The sequence below is a fragment of the Sciurus vulgaris genome (genome assembly GCF_902686455.1).
Source record: "Sciurus vulgaris genome assembly, chromosome: 11".
NCBI lineage: Eukaryota > Metazoa > Chordata > Mammalia > Rodentia > Sciuridae > Sciurus > Sciurus vulgaris.
Window position 1 is genome coordinate 111,454,852 of NC_136472.1, and position 26,552 is coordinate 111,481,403.

The window sequence follows — 26,552 nt, forward strand, 5'->3', positions numbered from 1 at the left end:
ACATACTGCATGATGCTATTCACGTAGCACTCTTGAAATGACAAAATTATAGAAATGGAGAAGAGATTAGTGGTTGTCAAAGGCTAAGAAGGAGGTGGGATAAGAGGGAAGTGGGTGTGATTGTAAAAAAAAAAAAAAAATGAGGTATCCTGTGGCAATGAAACTGTTTTATTTTTGTGTGGATGCACAAGCTATGATAGCACATTCGAATTGGGAGAAACTGATGTAAGCATACACGTGACTTCTCTGTACTATTTCTTGAAAATGTACATGAATCTGTAGATAATTGTAATTATGTCAAAATAAAATTCTCCTTAAAAATAGTTCTAAGCTGAGTGCTGTGGTGCACCCCTATAATCCCTTCTGGTGAGGCAGAAGAATTGAAAGTTCAAAGCCAGCCTCAGGAACTAAGGAAGGCCCCAAGTAACTCAGCAAGATCCTGTCTCTAAATAAAATATAAAAAAGGGCTGGGGATGTGGATCAGTGGTTAAGCACCCCTGGGTTCCATCCCTGCCACCAAAATAAATAAATAAATAAATAAATAAATAGTTTCCGAGACACCAAATACAATGACCACATTCTATATGACTCTATTTATATAAAATGTCCAGAATAGGCACATCTATAAAACATACACATGGTTGCTTAGGGTTGAAGGTGGGAGAAAAAAGGAATGGGGGTGGCTGCTAATGGATATGAGGTTTTCTTTGAGGATAATGAAAATGTTCTAACATTGGATCACGGTGATAGTTGCACAATTCTAAATATACTGAAGACCACTGAACTGTACACTTGAAATGGGTCAATTTACACTGGGTAACATGTCTCAATAAAGCTGTAAAAAAGAAAGAAAGACAGCCAGAGTGGTTGTATTGCATCAGACAAAGCAAACTTCAGTGCAAAAAAATATTACCAGGGATTTTCTGTTCTTTCATAATGAAAAGCATGTTAATTTATTAAGAGGACATGCATCCCTAAATATTTATGTACCTAACAAGAAAGTTTCAAATGACATAAAGCAAAACCCAACAAAACTACAAGGGGTAGTGGACAAATCCGTAATTACAGTAAAAGATTAAAATACATTCATGTGATTCTTAATGACAAGTACATATTCTGAAAAATGCCTCCTTAGGTAATTTTGTCTTTGTATGACTATCACAGTGTGTACTTACACAAACCTAGATGATACAGGTCAATCAATCCATGTGGCTGCTTCATCCAATCAAGAGTCTATAAAGAAGGGATGTTTGAAACTGCTGCCAGCATAACACAGAATACTGTTTTACAGTAAATTATTTTTATGTAAGCACAAGTAGTGCACTCTAAAATAATGAGGAAAAGTACAGTGTAACAAATACATAAGCCAGTAACTTAGTCATTTATTTTCATTAGTAAGTATTATATACTGTATATAAGTATATGTTATACTTTTATGCACCTGGCAGCACAGTAGGTTTATTTACACTAGAATCACCACAAATGCATGATTAATGCATTGCATTACAACTTTACAATGCTACAATATCACTGGGTACTTTTTAGCTTCGTTACAATCTTATGAGACCACCATCAATCCATGGTCCATCACTGACCAAAATGTTGTTATGTTGTTACTAAGTTATGCAGTGCATGACTTAGTAACCATTATAATAAGTAGGCAAAAAATCATATAAGATTTGAATAGCAGTATCAAACAAATTGACCTAATTAATACTACAGACCTCTCCATTCAACAATAGCATAATGCAAATTGTTTCAAGTGCACAAAGAATATCTCACAAGATGGAACATATTTTCTATGGCAAACAAGTCTCAGTAAATATAAAAGGGTTCAAGCAAGACTAAATGTTTTCTCAATTTAACTTGATGAAATTGGAAATTAATAACAGAAGTATTTCTGGAAAATCTCCAAATACTTGGGAAATAAATAACATACTTCTAAATAACTCATGGATCATGAAGAACTCAAAATGAAAATTGGAAAATATTTTTAGCTAAATAAAAAAAAAAAAAAAAAGACATAACCTAATCAAAATTGTGGGAAGCCACTAAAGCAGTACTTGGTGGAGGAAAGAGGGTTTTATAGTACTAAATGCCTATGTTAGAAAAGAAGAAATGGGGAAATCATCAAATCAGATAATTCAACTTCTGCCTTAAGAAGCTTGGAAACTAAGAGCAAAGTAAAGTAAACAGTAGAATGAAACCTACTCATAAATATCAGAACTGAAATCAATAAAATGAAAAACAGAAAAAACTAATATAGGAAATCAATGAAACCAAATTTGCTATTTTGAGATTATCAATAAAATCAGTACATCTTTAACCAAGCTGATCAGTATAAATGAAAAAAAAAAAACACAAATTATCAATATAAAAAATGAGAAACATTGCAACTATACAGATTCCACATTGAACCATAATAAGGGTATATCCTAAACAACTATATGGCAATAGATGCTCAACTCAGAAAACTAAGCTAAAAAATACAAACTACTAACTCTCACTGAAGAAGAAATAAATGACCTGAAAAGATTTACATCTATTAAATAAATTAAATTTAATGTTAAAAAATCTTTTAACAAATAAAACGTCAGGACCAGGTTGGTTCATTGGTAATCCCCACCAAATATTTAAAGAAAAACAGTACTAAATTTTACACACTATTCATTTTTACTGATCATCTTAGTTAACTAAAGGAAAGTAAGTACTTCTCAATCTACTCAACTAGGACAGTGCTGTCCATACACTGGAACCAGACAAAGATAGTACATAAAAGAAAGCTATGGAACAACATCACACATGAACGTATTCTAAACAAAATTTTAGGAAGTTGAATCTTATAATAGGAGAAAATATGAAAGAAGGTAATAATTTTGACTAAGTAGGATTGAATTTAGGAATGTAAGGTTGGTTTAACACTCAAAATCTGTCAATCTAATTCAGTGTAGGAACAGATATTAAAAAGAAAAACTATATGCTATAAAGAGATGCCAGTAAAGTATTTGACAAAAATTCAACATCTATTCAAGACAAAAATTCACACCAAAGTAAGAATAGACGAAAACTTCCTCAACCTGATAAAGAGTAACTCTAAAAAAGATTCATGCTTCCCCCACATACAGCACCAAGATTAACAATAACACAGGATTTCCTCTTCAGTTTAATATCATGCTGAAAATCACAGCCAGTATTAGGAGTAAACATAAAAGAAAAAGAATCAATATTGGAAAGGAAGGAGAAAAACTGTCTTTTTTTTTTTTTTTTTCAGTTGTCAATGGGTCTTTTATTTAATTCATTTATTTATATGTGGTGCTGAGGATCAAACCCAGGGCCTCACACATGCCAGGCAAGTGCTCTACCCCTGAGCCACAACTCCAGCCCCCAGAAAACTGTCTTTATTCATAGACGACATGATTGTTCATATAAAAATCCAATAAAATTTTTAAAACTACTAGAACTAATAAATAGGTTTATCAAGGTTAAGATACATAAAATACACATGCAAAAAATCAGTGATTTTTGTGTGCTAACAATGAATAGTCAAAAACAGAAATTAAGGAAACTATATTTAAAATAGCATCAATAATATGAAATATTTAAAGCAAAATATTCCAAAAATTTTAAAAGACAAGTACACCAAAGAGCTTGAAATATTGCCAAGGGAAATTTTAGACACTTAAATAAATAGAAATGTATACCCTGTTCACAGGTGAGGAGATTCAATATTGTTAAAATGCCAATTCTTTCCAAACCCATTAGTAGATTTGGTGTTCTAGTAACCAACACCTCAACATGCTTTCTAGTAGAAATTGACAAACTGATTCTAAAAATTTTTATGAAAATACAAGAAACCTTAAATAGGCCACAAAACCTTGAAAAAGAAGAGCAAAGTTGGAGGATTAACACTACCTGCTTCTAAGAGTACTGATCAAAATAGTACTGATCAAAATAGTGAGACATAGGTATAAAGACTAAATAAATAGATCCATGTAGGAGGATCAAGTTCAAAACTAGACCAAAATATGTTACACACACACACACACACTGATTTCAGATAAATTTTAAGGGCAATTCAGTGGAGGAAGTTGTATTTTCTCAGCTGAAAGTATTAGACCAACTCAATATCCACATGCTAAAACACAAATTTTTAATCTATTCCATATACCATATACAAAAATTAACTGAGAAGGGTATGTAGAATTAAAGGTAAAATCTAAAACCTTAAAACTTCTAGAAGAAACCATAAAAGAACATCTTCATAATCTTGGGTTAGGAAAAGATTTATTAGCTACCACTGTATAAAAGAGCAAGTTGGTAAATTGGACTTCATCAGCATTTTAAACTACTGCTCTTCAAAGACACAGCTAAGAGAAAGAAAGTAGAAGCCACAGATTGAGAGAAACTATTTCCAAATCATACATTTAATGAAGGATTTGTATCTATAATATATAAGTACCTCTCAAAACTCAAAAATAAGAACATAAATAACTCAATTTAAAATGAGTAAAAGGTTTGACTTCACCAAAGAAGATATACAGATAAAAAAGAAGCATATGAAAAGATATTCAACATCATTATACATCAGGGGATTGCAAATTAAAACCACAGTGAGATACTGTACATCTCTTGCAATGGCTAAAATCCAGAAGTCTGAACACAGTAAATGTTGCCAAGGGTATGAATCAGTTGGAATTCTCATACATTCTCGGGGAATATAAAATGGTACAACTAACTTGGAAAGCAGTATGGCAACTTCTCAAAACTTGAAACAACCACCTAGTACATGATCCAGTCATTTCTCTCTCAGGAATTTACTCAAGAGAAGTGAAAGTGTGTATCCATAGCAAGACTTCTACACAAATGTTCACAGCAGCATTATTTGTAATAGACCCAAAATGGAAACATCCCAAATGTCCATCAATTGGTGAAGGGATAAACAAACTGTGATATATTCTCAAAATGAAATACTATCAGAAATGAAAAGGAATGAACTATTGATATATACTACAACACAGATGGATCTCAAAATAATTATGCTGAGTGAAAGAAGGCAGGCAGAAAGAGTGCAGACTGTATGCTTCCTTTTATATAATTGTAGGAAATGCAAATGAATCTATAGTGACAGAAAGCTGATCAGTGGTTGCCTAGGGATTGGGGGTGGGATGCAAGAGGGATTTCAAAGGGGCACAAAGAAACTTTAGGGGATGATGGATATGTTCATTATCTTGCATATACATATGTCAAAACTCATCAAATGGTACATTTTAAATATGTTCAGTTTATTGTATGCCGATTATGTTTTAATAAAATGAAAATAAAAGGTAAAAGTTGCAGGAAGATATATGGTAGCAGCAGGGAAGATGATTATTTTATCTCTCCCCTCTCTTTGAATTTAACTTCCCAGTCATGCCCTGGGAATGATGGAGGGTGAGGGGGAGAGACAGACAGAAAAAGAAAGAAAGAGAAAGAGACCGAGAGAGATTGATTTGGAAAATGAAAGGACACTGGAACTCTGTCCATCCCCAGAGCAGCAAGTTGCTTTCCTGTACTTCCTTCGCGTTACCGTGCTCTCTTTCCATTGCCTGCTTATTAAATTGAGGAGTGTCACAATTAGGAGGTACCTGAGAGATGGTGAAGTCATGCAACAGGCAGCAAACATTTGTTGAGCACTGTAGTATTCCAAGAAATAGAACCAATCAGTGCTTTATACATTGAGGAGGTGCGTTAGATATTGGCTCACAGTTATAGAAGCTGGATGCCCTGAGATCTGCAGTTGGCAAGCTGAGGACCCAGAAGAACTAATGGTATAGTTCCAATCTGACAGCAGATGTCTCATGTCCCAGTTCAAGACAGTTGGGCAGAAGTTCCCTCTTCTTTAGCAGTTTTGTTCTATTCAGATCTTCAATTGATTGGATGAGACCCATGACATTAGAGAGTAGGCAATCTGCTTTACTAGTTTACTGATTTAAATGTTAATTTCATCCAGAAACACCAGAACCATGTTTGGATAGCTATCTGGGCACATCATGACCCAATCAAGTTGATACCTAAAATTAACTATCACACTCACCAGGGGAACTCTTTTTAAAGATATGGGCAGGATTGAAGGGAAGTAACAAGAGAGGTGCAACTTTGAAAGCACTGTAAGTCCAGCGATAGCCAGGAGCCAGTGCCTTTCTTAGGCTAATGGTATCTGGGGGAGAAGCTGTCAGAACCTGGAATCAGGATCTACAGGAATGGAACACAAGATTGGAGTAGAAAACCCACAGTCCAGCAGGAAGAGAGCAGAAGAAATAAGTAACTTAACCTCATTCTTCTCCTGCCAGACAATCTCTATACTGGTTCTTCCAATTAGCCAGGCAGAAGGAAAGAATCCAATTAATGTAGTCTGTTATGGTTTGGATCTTAAATAATCCCCAAATGCCAAGTGTTATAGGCTTGATCCCCAGATGATGGTTCTGTTGTGAGACGGTAAAACTTTTAGGAGGTTGGGCCTGTTGGAAGGAAGCTAGGTCATTGGGGATATGCCCTTGAGGGGGATATGGGACACTGACCCCCTCCTATCTCTTCAATTCCCAGAAACCAGGAAGTTAACAGTCTTCCTCCACCATGCACTCCTGACACCATGATGCTTTCCTGTGTCGCAGGCCCAAAGCAACAGGGACAAGCAACCATGGACTCAAACCTCTGAATCCATGAACCAAAATAAATATTTTCCTCCTTTCTTTTTCTTTTTTTTGGGGGGGGGACTGGGAATCGAACCTTCGGTGCTTGGGATTGGGCCTTGTGCATGAGAGGCAAGCACTCTACGAACTGAGCTATATACCCAGCCCCATTTTCCTCCTTTTAAGTCGATTTTTCTCAGGTATTTTGTCAAAGTGATGGAAAGATAACACACAGTCCTACAGGTCGGCCTCCTGGGGTCTAGAGCAGGGTAGAGAAAGTTGGGGAGGCCAATAGGAAATATATAGTGCACCCCATTGTAGATGAGGACCCTAGTCTCAAATCACTAATTTAGCAATTAACAGAACCAGAACCAAATTGGCTTTTCTGACAATGAACTTGAAATTTCCCCCAGTTCTTCTTCTTTCCAATAGGCCTGTTTCTTTCTTCCCCTAAAGTAGGTGTGTAAGAAAGTCTTTCATCGCTGCAACCAAAATACCTGAAAAGAACAACTCAGAGGAGGAAGAGTTTATTTGGGTTTCATAGTTTCAGTCCATGGTAGGCCAACTCCATTGCTGTGGGTCCAAGATGAGGCAGGACTTCATGGTGCAAGGGTATGGTAGAGGAGTGCTGTTAGATTCATGGAAGCCAGGAAGCAAAGAGAGGGGAAGGGGGAAGGAGTCACAAGGAAGATGAATCCTTCCAGGGCACACCCCCAGAGACCGGTCTCCTCCAGCCATGCACCCTCTGCCTGTAGTTACCACCCAATTCATTCAAACTGAGAGGGACTGATTAGGCTATAGCTCCCACCATCCAATCATTTCACCTCTGAACATTCCTGCAGTAACACAGGACATTTTGGAGAACACCTCATATCCAAATCCTAACATTTCACCCCTGGTCCCCAAAAGTTCATGTCTATCTCACAATGCAAAATGTATTTAGTCCACCTCCAAGAGTCCCATAGTCCTAGCAGTTCCAGCATGGTCCAAAAGTCCAAGTTCAAAGTCTCCTCTGAGACTCAAAGCAAATTCTTAGCTATGAACTCCTGTAAAAATCCAAAGTAAGTTATATATCCAATATATAGCAGCACAGATTAAATATTCCCATTTCAAATGGGAGGAATAGGGTATAGACAGAAGGGATGGAACAGAAACAAGAACAAAACCCAGCAGGACAAACAGATTCCCTAACTACATCCATAACTCCACATACAACATCTGGGACACATGGTCTGATCATTTCCTCTCCAAAGGGATTGGGCATCCCTGCTGTTTAGTCTTGCAGTTGCAGCACACATGTGTTCTCCTTTAGCTTGACTGTCTCCAGGGTGAGCAGCTTTTCTGAACAGAGAGTCCACATTTCTTGTATCTCTCTTAATTCTAGGGGGTCTCCATTCCAGCTTCAGGCTTGTCTCTGCAGCTTTACACATTACCCTCTATGGGGCATTCTGCAGGGATTCTGACCCTGCTACACTTTGCCTTGGCCTCCCAGACCTTCCTTTGTAATCTTGGTAGAAGCCTCCATGACCCCTTAATTTTAGCAATCTGCATTCCTGGAGAACCCTCACCTGTGGATGATGCTAAGGTCTGCTACCAACTCATACAGTAGCTGAACTCCCTGGAATCATGGCTTCACTGGCCTCTGGGTGCCTTTGTGGCTAAATACAGAGGAAAAATTTTCTAGACTCTGCTGTGCAAGTAGAGCACCCATGGTCTCTTCTCAAAGGAATTTTCCCTTCTATGCCTTGAGAGCATACAGTTTGTGTGCTCTTGCAAATTCCTGAGATGTCCTCAAGTCACCTTTCCTACTGTCTCTGTGCAAAGTACTTAGCCTCTCTTTGGGGGTCTTAATCTCTTCAACAAACCACCTTTCTTGGCCTCAGTTTTACAAGAACTTTTCTGGTCAAACTAAATTTTTTAAATCCTTAAATCCTTTCTACTCTTAATTCTCACAGTATACCTAGCTAAAAACTACCAGCAGCATTCATGCCACTAACTGAATACTATATTGACTTGACATATTTTCCATCAGATTAATTAGATCATCACCCTTAAACTAAGCCTTATATAAAGTCTCAGGGTATGGGCAAAATGTAGGCAAGTTCTTTGCCAGAAAAGAAAATGAGTGGCCTCTTATCTAATTCCCAACAGAGTCCTTATTTCTGTAATGAGCCCAATCCACATTCCTATAGGCATTCTTGCCTTCTGAGCTCCAACCAGAATTGTCCATCAAGCTCTGCTTACAACTTTCTAAAGCTTTTCCAGCTTGCAACCCTAAACTTTTCCAAACTCTTCCCTCAAACAGCTCCAAAAGCTTCTGAATCACATCATCAGGTTAGTCAGCACCAGCCCCACTTCTCAGTTCCATTTCTATGTTAGCTTTTTATCACTGAAACCACAATACCCAACAAGAATAAATAAGAAGAGGAAGTTTATTTGGGGCTCACAGTTTCAGTCCATGATAGGCTAACTCCATTGCTCTGGGCTCAAGGTGAAGCAGAACATGATGGCAAAAGGGTGTGGTAGAGGATCCACTACTGGATCCACGGAAGCCAAGAAGCATAAAGAGAGGAAGAGGGTAGGGGGTACCGGGAGGATGAACCCTTCTAGGACACACCCCTAATGACCACCTACTCTAATCATGCCCCAACTACCTACTGTTACCACTCAATTAGTCCATTCAAACTCGAATAAACCAATCAGGTCACAGGTGAATCATCTCACCTCCAAACACACCAGGCTTCTTCCTGCCTCCAGGCCTTTGAACACGTGCTTCCCTCTGCAGTAATGCCCTTCTTCTCACACTTCACCAAGTTCACTCCTACCTTTCCTTCTCTTAGACACCTTGAGTACCCACCCCCATTTAAATTCAGGCCCTTTGTTCTTCAGGCCCCCTGATCTTTTCTTTTATAGTCTTTATTGAATATAGGAATTAGAAATGCTGCCTTTTGTTTTATAACTGTCACCTCCACTGGCTTTTCAATTCAATTAGGAGAGGACTGTGTCTGTCTTGCTCATCACTATAAACCCAATTCTTGATGATCAATAAATATTTGTTTAGTGAATGAAACACCTCCCTCTGTGACAGAGCTTGTATATTTGCAAGAGGGAGAGTGTAGGTGTGAGGGGTCAAGTAATGCAAAGAAGTTGGAACTTCTTAGTAAAGATTCGGGGAGCACCTCTCTGCTTTATGAGTGGTTTATAGAGTACCCCCATTAGAGCACCAAACCTTTGGATTTAGAACAATTAAACCTTTTATTTCCTTGAGATAAATGGCAATTCCCTCAGGAAGAGTAGAGCTTTTAAGGCCATCAGTTACTTTCCTTAGAGTGGATGAGTTTATTGGTTCCTTTGATCCTTTAACAGAGGCAAGAAAGAAAGGGGCCCAGAGGGAGGGGAGAAATGACCACCAAGAAGAAAAAGAGAGGGTGGAGATGAGGAGGCACAGGCAGACCCTGCCCGGACGCACTGAGCGGGCAGAGTCTCCAGTCCTGCAGATTCATTTGGCCATTTGTAGAGCATAAACTCTAGGTGCCAGGAGCTCAGTGAAAGTTTCTCCTAATCCTCGCAAAACCCAAGAGGGACAGGAATACTCTCCATAGTGCCTGAGGGGCCCTCGAGGCTCACCAAGGCAGCAACTTGCCCACAATTGCAGGCTGCATGCAGTGGGATGGAATTGGAAGCTTGATCTACCTGGCTCCGAAATGCCAGGTTTTCTCCTCAGACTTGACAATTCCTTCCAAAAATCAAGGGAGACATAAACTTAATCCTCCCTGAAGCAGAAGGACAAGATGGACTCAGCCCAACATTTCCTTGAAGAACAATGGAAGCCACAAGCTGAGAACCCAAAATATTTAATAAGAATAGCAACAGCAATCATAATAAGAATACCAGTAATAATAGTCAAAACAGGTGTTTATGAAGCCCTATGGCCAGGAGCATATGAAGTGCTTTCTACAGAGCCTCTCATGTATCCCTCACATCAACTCCTGATCGGTGTCTTTGTTACCCTCATTTTACAGAGAAAGAAGCCAAAGTTCAGGCGGTTAAGTGCTTCCCCCAAGTTACACAGCTGGTGAGTCAGGAGGCAGACCCCGGAGTTCAAGTTCTGAGTCTGCTGTACCCCATCCACGGAGCCCAGCCCCCAAGTGATGCTCTTTCTCTGGGGGAGCTCCTTCTCCCCGCCCCAAACAGCTGCCCACCCCCTGGGGCACATGCCGGCCCCTCCTCACCTCCTCTGCACCACCCCACAGCCGTGTGGGCAAACACCCTGCCTCTCCCCAGGCAGGGGACGCCCGATTTGCATAACTTAATTAAATTCTGCATTCTCGTTTTCAGAGGAGCAGGCCTATGAAGGATGCTGAGTGCATGGTCTTAAGGCAAATCAACGCGGATGATGAAAGAGCCTATTTCGGTTAAGCAAATTATGAGGAGGCGGGCGATGTCCTCACTCTAATAATTTCCCGTGAATTATTTATATGGAAACTGCAATTACATCGGGCAAAACAGTGTTGTGTGCATAAAGCTCACTTAATTACCCAACCACCTGTTGGGACACAGGGTCCTCCGCCAGCCCATTTCTTCCCCCAACATTTCCTTTCTCTGGGAGAGCAGGGGACCTGGGGACCCGAGGCAGGAGGGGCTGAGAAGAAAATCACAGCTGCAAAGAGAAGAGGCACATTCTGGGCTTGCAGACCTGGGCCCCCATCCTGGCTGCCTCTGGTCCAGCCTGAAACTACACTTCCCATTCCCTAGGGCCAGGGTGGCCCCTGGCCAGGCGGAGCCCCTGCCTTGTTCCTAAAAAGAGATGGAAAAACAAGGAGTGAGAAGAAGACAAGAGGGAGGAAGAAACAAGCCCCACACCCTTCCCTACAAACCCTTTAACCGAAGCAAACGAGACTCCTTTCATCAGTGCCCGGTTGTTTAACTGGAAATGAGGGTTGCCATGGCAACCATCCTGTCACATAGTATTTCTTACCACTTGCCAGCGGGAGAGGCGTTGATGTGTAGAGGAGAACCCTGGCTGGGTGGGGAAGGTCGGGAGTGGGGGTTGCATTGTTTGTGATCCATTTGCTGAAACACAAGGTCACATAAGCCTGTCCCTAACCTGGGGCATCTCGGTTCATCTCTCCCGTTCCTGGACCATGGGGGAGGGGCCTGGGGATAAACATCTCCTTCTACTTACCCCCCTGGGAGAAAAACATTGTAAATGTCAGAAATGTGATGGAACTGTCAAAAATACATGAAATTGGCAATAGAATAAATGGTGAAACCTACATTCTTCTTTGTTCTGTGACTGCAAAAATCATGATATTTTCTTCAAGAAAAAGTGAAAACAAAGAAAATTGATGACCACTGAGAGAGGCTGGACAGGAATCATAAGTGTCTGTCCCAAGATTGGGGGAAGTAGCTCTCCCTTCCACCAGTACTGTAATCAAGATGGGTCCAGGGCCAGGTGGTAGACCTGGGTCTGGTCAAAAGGTGGACAGAACGCAAGGCGATTGAGGAAGCGCTCAGCCTGGAGTCCTGAATGTGAGATCAGAGCCTGTCTAAAAACTGACGGACACAGGATGTGGCTGGGGACTGGGAATCCAGGGTTCCAACCTCCATCATCACATTCCACCCTGTGACCTTGAGAAGCTGATTGACAGGAGGAGGTTTTTAGTCAGCTCTCAAGTTCAAATAGTGATTGTAGTACTGATGTACTTCACAGTTAATGATACACATAGCAGGAGGATAAAATATCATGCTTAAGTAGTTCAGCATAGCGACAGTTTCCTCATATGGAACACTAATATGGGGAGCACTAAAGTCGAGCTACGTTTATCATGTGTCCCACCTTTTAGACTAAGAAACCGAGGGTGATAAAGGTTAATTTCTTTCCAATTCTAGAGATCAAACCCAGGGGTGTTTTCCCCATAAGCTGCATCCACAACCCTTTTTATTTTTTATTTGACTGTATTTAATTTTTAATTTTTAATTTTTTAATTTTATTTGTTTATTGAAACAGGGTCTAAGTTGCTGAGGCTGACCTCGAACCTGTGATCTTCATGCCTCAGCCTCCCAAGTAACTGGGATTACAGGTGTGCAACGCAGCATGCTGTTGATAGAAGTTAAGCAATGTACCTAGCTACAAAGTTAGAAAGCAACCAATCCCACCTGGAAATCCAGATCTTGCTGTCTCAAATTGCATGCTCTTCCGGCTCCAAAGAAGTTTGGAGATCACGATCCAAGTTCCCTGAGAGTCAAACTCCCAGCCCACATTGCTACTGTAGTTGGTCTCCATCCAGTCTAGGACCGGCTGCTTAACAGGAATGAAATGGAGTGTTTTTTCTCCTTTAAAGATTTACCATGTATAAATGTATGAGAATATTAAAGGCAACAATTAACTTTATTGGAAACCTTATATTCTCCAGCCTCATTAGAGCTGCCAACAAGATCTATTATTAGTATTACTATGCAGATACTGTAATAAAAAGGGTATTTAAAGTGGATAGTTTGGCAATGAAATAAAATAGCTTTTCTCTCTCTTTCTTTTTCTTTTTAAGATATATGTGTGTATCAGAGATGGTCTCGAGCAAGGCAAGAGCCCCATGGGACCTGAGGAATGAAGAGCTCATAAAATTTCCCTTTCCACCATGGCAGACAGCTAGAAGAGTTGGCGGTGGGCGGGGGAGGCCATCAGAGCCTCTACCCCTTGGCAGGCCTGACTCCAACACTATTTGGAAGAGCGAGATTTCTGCAAAAGAGAAGACCCTGCTCATCGGAGCAGAAATGTTCCAGAGGGTCCAGCTGCTGTCTCTGCACACTGCCGGGGTCTAACTTCATCCTTCTTAGCAGCTGCAGCTTCTTTCATCTCGTCCTCTCATCTTCAAGGTCACGGAAAGCCAGGGAACGACTCCTCTCCTCCATCTTCTCTTTTCCTGTATTTACCCGACATTCCTGCCACGGGTTAAGGAAGGTCAGACACAAGAGGAGCCTTACCTTTTTAATCCTGGCTTGCCTCCGCTGCTCGCTCAAGCCTTTCCCAGCCCCTTAACTGCGAGTCTTCCCGGATGGAGTGGGCATTTCTCCTGGACCTGTAGGAAGCAGCAGTGCTCAGCCTTCCCTACCTACCAGCCTGCTTGCTTCCAAGCACAGAGATACCACTGCCCTCCGCCAAGACCTTGGGTCCCTTTCTTCCTGCACAGTGACCATCCCAGGGCTTGATGAGTAGCGAGTGATGCCCTTCGCTGAGAACCTGGGCTGAGCGAGCCAGGAGGAGCAGCTGGTATCTGATCCTTGGCACACTGGAAGCAGCCCTGGAGCTTTGCTGAATGGAAAAGTCTTAGCTTGATTATAAGCTCTGCTCATGCAAGGGCTCACAAAGCCAGGCTCATGCTGTGGTTACCTCTCTTTCTATTCTTACTAATAGGTACCATTTATTGCTCGCCAAGTGTTTACTTATTGAATCTCCATCACCATCCTGTAAGGTAGGTACTCTCATTATCTTCATTTTGTAAATGAGGACAGTGAGGTTTGGAAAGGTGATATACATCCTGGTTAGAGGGCAAAGACCTGTCACAATGCTGAGGCAGCCACAGAGAGACCCCCACTTCACTGGTTCTTACAATCACACAGGGAAGATTTCAGCCATGTCACTCAGAGTAGCAGACATGAGTTTACTGAAGAGGTGAGAGCAAGGGAGAAGGGAACATTCTCCAGGGAGAGAGTGGGTCCTCTCACGATGAAGGACGGCACAGCCCCGCTGCCTTCCACTTTCATTGGAAGTCCCAGGGAAGCTTCCAAAGACCCTTTCCCAGGTCCATCTCTTTGGACTAACAGCAGAACGACATCAGATTTTCAAGCTCCCCCTGTGCAGGACAAGTCTAGGTCACTTTGGCCAATGCTGACCAGTTCTAATTAGAACCTGTTCTTCAGATTTTATCTTTGGGGAAATTCCTCTTTTTTCCCCAAGGTCTGGGATTTGGTTTGTGTAAGGGTCACACACACACACACACACACACACACACACACACACACACACATACACACTTTCAGGAAAACTTGTGTTCTTTTTATCAGCATTTCGGGCCTGCATTGCTACTGCAGATAACAGGTTGTTTGCTGAGGAATGTACCATATCCTGTTGATTTAAGCCAAGCAGGGTTGCAGGTAAATTGCTTTTTTTAAAAAAAAAGAAAGCACGGGGCGGGGGGTGTCAGCACAGTGGACCAAGTTTATAGACTATTCCCTTAACTTCAAGTTCCCACTGCTCACACCTGTCTGTTCTCTGTCCTCCCCGCACACATTGTCACTGCTGGCCTGGACCTTGGCAGTAGTCTTCCTGCTGATCTCCCTGCTTCCACCTGGATGCCCTGAAATTCACTCTCCACATGGCAGCAAGCTATACACCCATTAAATTTGTCAGGTGTTCACTTCTTTGTACCCCAGTGCCTTTGCACTATCTATTCCCCCATCTCCCTAAAATGCTTTTCCTCCAGATCACCTCTTCATCATCATTCAGGTTTCAGTCAAAGAGGACTTACCTCACCACCTTCTAATCATGTCCACTCACTGTCCTAGTCTACATACTATAGCACCACATTTCCAATATCTAGAATAGTATATAGCACATAGTAGGTGCTCAGTAAATATTTCTTCAATAAATATTGGTAAACTAGCTCAATGTCATGTGCTGATCAGGGTTGGAGCAGGGAGTTAAATTCGGGACTGTCTTACCCTGAACCACAAAGTGTGTTTGTGTGTAGCTTGGTTCAGATGAAGGAAGAGTGAGAGGAGAGCTGCCCAAGACCACTCCCAGACAACTCCCCAAGGGTCCAAAAGTAAATCCTTCAAGTAGAAAACTGGGAGGCAGGAAGGCCAGGTGAGGGGTGACCTACAACCTGGGAGGGCAGTGAGCACCAGAAAAGAGGAGAGAAGAGGTGGAGAGGCAGACCTGGGGCACGGTTAGGTCCTGAGGGGATGCAGACCAAAGGCCAGGACCTCTGCTGTGAGCACTGCTTGGCCGTGTGAACCCCAGGCTAGACTTCCAAGACCCCTTAGTCCTGCCAATCATGGGCTCTTCCTTCCCCTTCCACAGAGACACCTGGACAGAGGACTCAGGTCCAGTTCTCAGACTGGGATTTGGTTTGAGGGACAGGCTGCCTCTCTTCAGTTCTGCAGGGTGGGGAGAGGGTCTTACTCTGAAATGCCCATGGTTAGGTCAGCTGGGGCTTTCTCACATGCGCCATGGTTTCAATAAGATGTTTACTTCCTCACCCATGACCAGGTAAAACTGGAGGTCAGTTTTGCCTTCTATCTGCAACCAGGGAAAGGCCATTTTTGATTTACAGCAACCTGTCTAACAAGCCCAACACTCAATTTTACTACTGAGCCATTTCTTGGGAAATGAAAAGAATAGAGTAGACACTGCCTCTTTCTAGGACATCAGTGATGGAACTGGGAGAGAGGACACACAGAGGAGGCACATGGCTAAGAGCCAGGACGGGATCAGACCAGACAGACTCATGTCCAGATCCTGACTCTGCAGCTTCCTGTCTGGGCAGTTGTTCTGAGCCATCTAAGTCCCAGGTCACGTGTGTACATGCACAATTGTGCCCGCGTACCTGACAGCACTATTAGGAAGGAATGGCAAGACACTTAGGAAGTGTCTGGCACCTACATGCACAATAAACGGTGGTAGTAGTAGTTATTGTCGTTGTTAAGGGAAACAACCTACAGGTCACATATTAAGAGGCATAAATAAATAAATTCCAGGCTAATGCTTAACAGCCGAGAAGATCATGATGAAGAATGTCATTGAACAACACTGTGGAGGCAGATTTCTTGGAAAGGTGAGTTTTGAAGTTAGGAGATGACTCAAAATATCAGCCATATTATCTCAATGGAAACCTTGATAATGATTTCTAGGGCTTCTTGACTTTTTTCTTAAACATCAGAGTGCACAGAGAGAATGGTAATATTTCTTCTGCACAATGGAACCAATGACACAGGCTATTCCCAGTGGGAAGAGACACTGCCAGGAGCTGTCCTGACCCACCCAAGCACTTCGAGGATTGAGGGACTCGGCAGCTCAACAAACAGGTCACCTGTATATGGCTCAGCAATGTGCCATAGCACACCTGGAAGGAAGCTCCGACTTAGAACAAGCTTATCAATTGACGTACAAGAAGAAAGATTGGGAGAGCAAATGTGCCTTGGCGGAGATCTCCTTTGGACCAACATCAAGGGAAAAACTGGTCTCTGCACTATATTGTCTGTCTTAAAAGACAGGAGGGCATGGGGTCATGGGAGATCAAGGAGCTCAGTCCAGAGCAAGAGAAAGGTGCTAACTAGCATAATCGTAAAGATGGGACCCAGCATTGAACATTCACAGTGTTGCTGGCCTTGTGCTGGGTGCTTTACATGCCTCGCCTCATTCAGTGATTGGGACCACTCTGCAAGAGGGCACCATGTTAACCAAGTTGTCAAGCTGGCCTTGATGGTCACAGATAAGCAATACCAGGGGGTCTGTCACAAGTGCTAGGCCAGTCACATGCACCTGGACCAGGAAGCAGGCTGATTCAATGGCCTCAGATTTCCACAGGGCCAGAGAAGACAACCCTCCAGGGAGGAAGAGAAGACACTGCTCCATTTAAGCCATCTACCCATTTTCCTCCCCTACCTTCCCTACCTGTCGCCTTCATGAGAGCAACCTCTGAACTTGACCCTGCTACCTTGCCCACATGCATCTTCTGCATTCCACCTCCCAGGTAAGAGGTATATCAGCATCACATGCACTCTACCTGCTATTTGGAATCACCGGCCAGGACTCTTGTGAGCACCAGCAATAAGGAAGTAAATCACAGACACTCAGATTAACCACGGGTCTACTTGGTATGCCTAGAGCCCAAGCCTGGCTCTGCCATCTAGATCTGTGGTTGAAGCCCTGACTGGTCAGACCATCTCCCTTGGCCCCAGTCTTTGAATGTACCTAGTTCTGTTGGGTCAAACTGCCCTCCCACTGCTGTGTGATAGCCTCTCCTGCCAGCCTCAGGGCCCCTCTCTGCTTGTACTTTCTTGGGCATACCCCCACCTGGCTGAATCCAGTTTTACCTTCACCCTCACCTCAATCCCCCCAGCATTTTAGGAAGCCTTCTTGGCAGTTATCTGCCAAGTCGCAGTTTCTCCAATCACTATGGTCAACTTTTGACTACTTCCTGTGTGGTGCCAGCTAAACACAGTTATCACTTACAGATCACCAAGTAGGACTAGGAATAAAATGCAACCAGCTTTGTTCCTGCTTCAGCCAGGAGGAGACCTAGAAACCAGCAGTAAAAGGAGCAAGAACTAACCTCACCCTGCCCAATGCAAGGGACCAGCAGATAAGAGGTATAAAAATACTTGCATGATAGGAGACCCAGTTCCCACCTTACTAAAGAGAGCCTGAAATAGAGGCAACCCTGGGGCGGGCAGGCCTTGGGCAGAGCCCTGAGGCTCCAATGGGCCGTGGTAGGACTCACTGCAGGAAGAGCAGTCCCCAGTCCAGAGTTAATTAGCGATCTGTTCACAGAGCTCAGCGACACCACAGACAGCACACTGAAATAGGCACAAGGCTTCTCATCATAAGAAGGAAGCTTGTCATCCATTTTTAAATTTTAAATGAATTCAACTAAGACTAACTGCTTCTAGCCCCTCTCAGTTCCCAACCCAGCACTCAATGCTCTATGCAAATTCTACTTGTGCAGTAACACACTTGGGAGGGGGTGCTGGGCCCATTGAAAGTCTTGCACTTTTATTCCAATTTTGGACTATCCTCCACCATCTCTGCAAAGTTCTGGGATCAAAGACAACTTCAAAGGCATGCTGGGATACCTTATCCCTGTCTAATAGGAATGCTGGGCACCCACAGACCCCCATTGGGTCAACCCCAACCCCAGTATCTAAATGCCAGACCCTGAAGTTTTCTCCCAGTATTTAGGGTCCCAGCTTCCCTCCTGGAAGGCATACCCTTTTATCTCCTCCTTCTGCAGTCTAACTCTTAGAGTCCCTTAGTTATGCTGATGTTAGGAGCAGACTGTAAGAATATGTGCTGGGCCTAGACTCCTGAGTAAGATCACACATAAGGTCCCCTCTACATGAGCCCTCCAAGTTTCACATGTGGGCCAGACCTCGGCACTTGGTCCTGAGCACCTGATGGCTCACATGGGAGGTTTAACCAGTCATCTTTGTGCCCCAAGCCTCAGGTCCTTGGATAGTTAAAAAGGTCCTGACCTTTTTTGCCTTTTCATATTTGGTCCATGCCACACCCCTAGCAGTAGCCTGCTGTGGTCAAAAAGCCAGGGATTAGGAGTTGGGGTCCTGATTCCTCTACCCTCCCCTGCCATGAGATGGACAGACCATGACCTCTGCTCTCTCCTCCACTAAGGGAGGAGGAGACCAGGTGAACAGTAGATCTCTTGGTTCTAATATTCTAGAGAGGCATAGTGGGTTGTAACAATCTCATTCTATTTGGTCAGGATCCCAGAACAGTCAGCTAAGAACCAATCCTAGAGTCGCTCTTGAGATGCCTATTCCCACATTATTTCCAGGGGACCAGGGAACACTTATATAGACTGTTCCATCAGACAGCGCTGGCTTGGAAATTATCCATTTCCACATTTCTCCACTCAATTAGACTGATTGATACCTTGAAGGGTGGGAGCTTCAGCACCCTCATCTTTGGGACCCCAGTGCCTTGTCCTATGTTTGGGATCAAAATTGTGCAGACATTCATGGGATGGATTTGTCTGCTGGCAAGAAGCCTAACTTCTAGCTGGCACCTGGGTCCGAAGGTCGGACTGGGGACTATATAATGGAGAGTGGGTCCGAACAGGTTGAGGGGAACCCATCCTCAGAGGTGGTGGCCAGGAGCCCAGCAGCTGAAATGGAAGGTGTCATTAATCCATCTGTACTTGGTAAAGACCAGCCAAAGAAGTACCTGACAAAAGCTGGAGCCCGGTGGGAGGGAAGAAGCAGACACCACCCATGAGGGAAGCCAGCAGAGGGCGCCTCCTTCCCCACCTCCACAGGGAGCTCCAGCTGGGCAGCTGCCTCGTTAGCAACAGGAGGCAACCCTGCTAATTACCAAACCCAAACTTGGGATTTGCATTTTTATGAAATGCTCACACAGGAGGCAAATCTTTTCCCTTAAAAAAAAAAAAAAAGAAAGAAAGAAAGAAAGAATCAAGATGGATAGGGGGAGAAAAAGCTCATACCAGTACATACTAATTCAATCTAATCTTGGTCATTTCAGTTTCCATAAGAAAGTGCTTTCATAAAGCTACAAAGCTAACATCCATAACTCTCCAGTTTCCCCAGACAGGATACCTCTGCATTAAGTTTCCCATTTATCTTCGGAGATGGCAAATCATCCATTTATAATGGGATCTAATAAAGCGAGCTCCCCTTGCAGTCCCAGCTGCAGGAATGCACCTCAGATCCAGAGACGCTGCTGCTTTGGGCCTGTAACTGTTTCATCTTCTTGGGGATCCCTGACTAGGCAGGCTGGGTATGCAGTTGCCCGGGCATCTTACACAACAGACTGGGGCATGTGTGTTGTGGGTAGGGAGCACAGCCTGCAGGTCCAGGTACCTTACTTTCAGCCCATAGACAGACAGACTCACACACACACACACACACACACACACACACACACACACAAGCATGTGCATGTACACACTCCTATAGCCAGTGGAACAAGAGCCAAGCCTTGTTCTCTAAGTTTAAGGCAGGGATGTTTGCAGCAAAGGGGACAATTTGGGAATGGTCACTTGCCAATTTCAAGGTTTAGCAGAGTGATTCAGAGGCTCAGTTGAGCCACAAAGGACAATGTCCCATTGTCCCAGGGTGAGGTCCCTGGGAGCAGTCTCTGAGCTGGAGTTTCAGCAGCAGGGTGCTTACTTAGGAATGTCACAGTATCTGTGCCAGTAGCAAAGGGCAGGAAGCAAATCCGGGCAGAGAGCAGAATCCAGCTTTCATGCAGCCCAAGCACAGTGTTGGCCAAGCCCTGCAAGGAGCTCAAGAATATTGAAGGGTTCTTTGCAACCACCTCATGTCCAGGCAAGATGGCCAGGCCTTCCTATGCACGTACAATCTGTTAGTAGTTGAGGGTGACCCCAGAAGGCGCCCAACCATGAGTAGGAGGTATTTACTGCAAAAGTGCCCCTTAGGGGCAAACTGCCATCCACTTTCCCAGCAGCTGGTCAACAAGTTCTTCATTGACGGGGGAAATGGGCAGCAATTACAGTGCCTGCTCTACCTACTGAATGAACTGTTCATCTTAACTTCCCAACCACCAGAAAATACAGCTTCATTATACTTCACCTGTGGACATCTAGATAGTGGTTCCAGTCCATGCCCAGGCTTGTGGGGTATCAGGCAATGAGCCAGCTGGCTGCCTGCTCGGTGTTATGCCCTGAACCTTCTCTGGGCAGGTGACATAGAAAAGACTTTCAGGCTGGGCTTGATCAGCTGCTGGCTCACCAGCTGTGTGAAATTTGGGACCCCTGTGTGGATCTGAGAACCCAGCCCTGCCTAGAGCTGGCACCATTTGAGGGGTGAAGAAATCAAATAGAGTCACATCAACAAGCCCTGATGGAGTCTTCTAAGCCAAAATGCCAGCACTGTGCTTTGATAGGCATAAAAGGAGCTTATACAGACAGCTTCCAGGGCACCTCTGACCTGGTAGGAAGGCAGGCTGAGCATCCTCTACTGTCTCAGGTGAGTGGGAAACATCCTGCACCCATCCCTGGCTGGGACAGGATCTGACACTATTTCTGAGTTCAGTGGGAGTCCAGCAGTTATGAGTATTAGAAATGGAGGCTGAAGCCCCGAGATCCCCATGCTCATAGGGCAGGATCCCGCGCCTTGCCTTGCCTTGGGTTCTCCTAGAAGCAGACAGAGATCAGGGTCCAAGGGCACGTTGTTCATTCTGGAGGTAAGATCAGGAAATATCAGAAGGGAGGTGAGGGAGAAAGACAGGAGAGGAAAGGTGGCCATTGGAGTGTTCATTATTAAGCAGTTTCCTCTGTGGGAAAGCAGAACCTAACCCCGTGGGGAGCACAGGGAAACAGAGGAGAACATGGTCTCGTGATCCCATCCAAGGCAAGAGGGAACTGGGACCTTTACATACCAGCTCCAGGAAGCCGTCCGCAGGACATCCAAGCCGCTCCCAGGACCATCCACGCCCTGGCGCTTCCAGCTTGGGCAACAAACTAGACTCTGCGGCACAGAAAGTACCCTGGCAAGGAGCTATCGATGCCAGCAGTTAAACCTGTGTGCGCTGAACTAATAGGGGAAGGCAGATATGGGAAGACCATCCTTCGGATACGCTGCACCCTCTGCCCCAGGGTGTGCCCACATAGCCTCTGCTTAAACTTTCCCAGTGATGAGGAGCGTAGGATCTCACAGGGCCCCATATTACATTCTTGGACAGTTCTGCTTCTCAGAAAGTCAATGCTTAGGTCAAGCCAAAATCCGTTCATTGCCCAGTCTTTCCGGTACATTCCACTTGAACCAGGATAGCTCTGCTATCTCCCCAGCATCCTTGCAGAACACATGGCCCATGTTATGTTAAGTGAATATTTTTGAATGAATGCATGAATGCTTGTACGTGTATCTGGCCACCACCTCCAAGGAGTCTACAACTTTATCCTGTTTCTGATTTCCTATTCCACTTATTACCAACGCGAGCAGATCTTCATTTCACCATGTGTTTAAGCCCATAGCACAGTGCCTGGAACAAAGCTGAGCTCCAGGGTTAGCTCTTATTCATTCAACAAACATTAAGCAAAGTCCCACTTTGTGTCAAACACTCTAGTGCTCTGGGCTCTGGCTCTCTGAAGCATAAAACTGTTAAGATGGAGGGAGAAGGCAAAAAATACCAGTGATTATTAGGATTTTAGAAGATGATAGGTGTTTAATCAGAAACCATGGACAAATATGTGCACATGTGCACACGTGCATGCGCACACACACACACACACACACTTGCCCATAACTCAGCTGCATGTTTCCTATAACAGAATCAAATCTCCCAATGAAGACATGGAGGCCTGGCCGGCCCATGAAACACAATCTTCGGGATAATCAGCCACTTGCTCTCTCCCACCAATGCCTTTCAGAAAAAGGTATACTGGGTGATTTTACTCGCAGACCCAGGTGCCATGATGCCTGCTGCCCATTTGTGGAGGGGCGCTTGGCCCTCAGAGCTCCTCCTATAAGGAACAGCAGCTCCCTCTGCCACTGGTATTTCCTTGGAGGTGCTTCTGTGTGTGGAGTTGGGGGTAGCAGATTAGCTCCCCTTCCTGAAATACGGCTCGGGTTCCAATGCCAGGAAGAGCGAGTTGGAATCAGCAAGGCGAGTTAAGCTTTCTGCCTGGAGCCGCGGGCTTAGCGGTGCAGATTACAACAGCAGGTGATGAGCGACGTTAGCCGCTGCTGTGGAGACTGTGAAAATCCTGTTACAGGGCAAAGGCGTTTTAGCTACAGCTCCAAATTTCAAAGAATGATTGAGTTGGAACGTGGCAGGCAGGAGGCAACTGGGGACCAAAGTTATTTGACTTAAACTGAGAACCAGCCTGAGGGGCTGCTGGAGACGGGAATTCCAGTGAGGGACCCAGGTGCACCACCCCTCCTGCATGGTCCCCTGGGTAAATCCTCGTCCTCTCACCCAAATACACGCACGCTCCTTCCAACCGCCTCCCCTCCCTTCTCTGCCCGTCCATCAGCATAAGGAGCCTCCATCTGCCTTGAAATCTATCTTCCTCACCAATCTGTAAGCTCCTGAGATCAGAGCCTGTGGTTTCTTCAACCCCGTGGGGTTTAGCACAGCTCCTGGCACATGTAAATGCTTAATAAAGTTTGTCAAATGATCAATTGGTCACTGCCTAAAAGCCACATCTTCCTTGCCTTGTTCTGCCTGATTTCTAGACTTCCCCCACACACCCCCACTGAGCTCTCCTGGAAATTCACATCATTATGCAGACGTCCCGGGTTCCCTGGAAGAGAAGTAGCGCCTGGCTAACAGACCGAAATCCAACTGCAAATGAGACACTCAGGGCGAGGAAAAGATTTGTTAAAACCAACCCAGGAAAAGAACGAGCCTTGAGTATTTGCTTTACCCTATTAAATGGGGAAATGATAAAGCCACTGGCTTTAGGGTCTCTCCTAGAGTCTTTGAGTCATCAACCCCAGTTCCCCTCCCCACATATCGGTCCTAATTTTCCTTTAACAGGAAGCAGTTTGACATAGTAGAGCATTTGAGCTTGGAGGCCATGAGGGAACCGGGTACAAATTCTAGTTTTTCAAGACATTTAACCTTTCTGAACCTCTGTTTCCTCATCTGTAAACTGCCAAACTTACAATCTATCACTGAGAGAATGTCTGTAAAGAAACTTCTCAGTGGTTCATATACAAAAGACATTAATCAAATAATAGTGACATGGTTAGTGTTGAATCCCAGTTCTCCCTATCTAATTCTGAGTGTTGCCCTGCATCCGTATGGAAACCCAGTTTACAGAGAGCTCCAGGTCCTTCGAGCTGATTGATCCTCCCAACAACCCCACATGAAGTGAATGATTACTATTTCCTATTTCAGAGGGGACACTGGAGCACCAGGAAGTCACCTGCCCAAGGTTGCTCAACTAGGAAATGCGAAGACTAGAACTGAAGCCTCCGTATTGAGATCAGAACCCCGAGCAGTTCCCCACATCAAGGGACCTCCAAGACGGGAATGGTCCTCACCGGGATCCTATCGCAGAGGGTGTCTATTATCCAGCAGACAAGAAAAGATGAAGGCAAATCTTTGTATTTTTTTGCTCCCTTCCTTTCTTTCTTCCTTCCTCGTGATTAAGCACTTGCCATATGCTCAGTCAGCTTGTAGTGAATATGTGGGATATAAAAGATGGAGGCTATCTGGTCCCTGCTGAAGACAGCGTACAGCCCAGCTGAGGAAACGAAATGACTAACTCAGAGCAAAGGGCCAATTCCCAGCACATACAAAGCCCGCGTGGGGTCAGAGGGCCAGTGTCATGGTCAGCAACACCATGAAGCCAGGAGGAAAGTTTCTGGCTCCCGAGACCCTGGAACGGTGAATGGAAGTTACCTGGAGACAGACTGCCAGGAAGGAGCCAGGCAGAAGTGAAATGAGCTGCCTAGGAGGAGAGCAAGTTCCCTGTCTCTGAAGGTGATCAAGGAGTGCCCAGGGTGACACTCCCCAGCCCCAAGACTCTCCAAACTGATGACAGTTCCTGTTGAGTCCATTGTAAGAGAAGCAAGGGGTCCAGAAAGGTCAGCTCACATTGTCTCCGGAGAAACTGGAGCTTCTCTGAGCAGAGCGCAGATCAACTGCTCCCCAGCTCAGCTTAACAGGGCTTCAGTCCCCTCATCTCACATAAGCCGTCCTCCCCTTCAACTTCGCGAGCATGGCTCCTCCAGGCCAAGATTTAGAGTAGCAGCCGCCTCTCCCTCCAAGGGAAAACAAAGGAGAAGGCATGCAAAGACCATTTGAAAATCCCCTTGTTTGCTCTCCTCTTCGGAGTCTCTGCAGAACACCGCTGGCAGTGTCCCAGACAAACAGGAAGCCAGCCTCCACTTCTGCTGTGCCCTTTGCAAAGGCTCCCGTCTACATCTTCTCCCCCAGCAAGGTCCTGTGCTCTCAGAGCAGGGAAAGGCACCGCAGACCACCAGACACAGAGGCGGCTGGCCTCTCATTTTCCCTCTCTCCCTTTTCTCAGTGCTTTGAAAATGAAGGGGCCTCCAAGCCATCCGCTCCAGGGATCCTCCTATATTAAGCCAAAAGGCTGTCACCCCTAGGATCCCAGAGCTGGAAAGGTGTCCTTACTGGTTGTCTCCTCCATCCTCCACATCTACAGTCTTCTGAAGATGATGCAGCCATGTCGAAGCTTCAGGGACTGCCTGGGCTGGCCACCAGTTGAGTTCTCCTGCCTGAGTTCCTGGGAAGAGCTGCACTGCTACTGTTGAAAGTACTTTAAACCTGACTATTTCCCCTCTACCTTCAGGAAATACAGCTCACGGAGCCTGCGCAGGCACTCAACACCCCCAAAAGATAGCAGGAAGAGGAGGTTTTGAAGTTCGCCAGTACTGGATTCAAGTCCTAGTTCCCGCAGCAGGAAACAACTCCACTCTGGTGTGTGACAAAAGCTCTCCCTGCATCAGTATCCCTGTGTTAAAGAGAGGTGAGACTTGTCCATGCAACTTACAGGACACAGAGACTCTGGCTTCTAAGTAGAAGTTCCCTTTTCTGCCTTTGCTGAGGACACACTAAGGGTGGGAAAGAGAGGGAAATGAGCTTTCCCAAAGATAAGTCCCAGGATATGGTTCCTATTGGCCCCATTTGCTGCTTTCCATGATTTACCAAGAAGTGAGAGGGACAGGGAGGGTGCATCCTTATCCTAAGAGTGAATTGTTCTCTCTAAGATCCAGACACGAGCTGCACAAGCCCTCAGGGAGTTTGATCAACATTTAAATTTATAGATTGGGGAAAGTAAGTTGCCCTCAATGTGGGTGGGTCTCATCTAATCCGGGGAAAGCCTGAATAGAACAAAGAGGCTGAGCCTCCCCTGAGGAAGAAAGGATTCCTCTGCCCCAGTCTTCAACCTGATTCACCAGTATTTTCCTGCCTTGAACAGCAGTGATGACTCTTCCTGGTCCTCACACCTGTCAGTCTTGGGACTGGAGCTGACAGCCTCAGCTCTCCAGGGTCTCCAACTTGCTGCCTCACCCTTTAGATTTGTGACTTGTCAGCCTCCATAGTCATGTGAGCCACTTTCTTATAAGTATTTACGTACCTATGCCCTTCTATTGGTTCTGTTTCTCTAGAGTTCTGGTTAGTACAGAAAG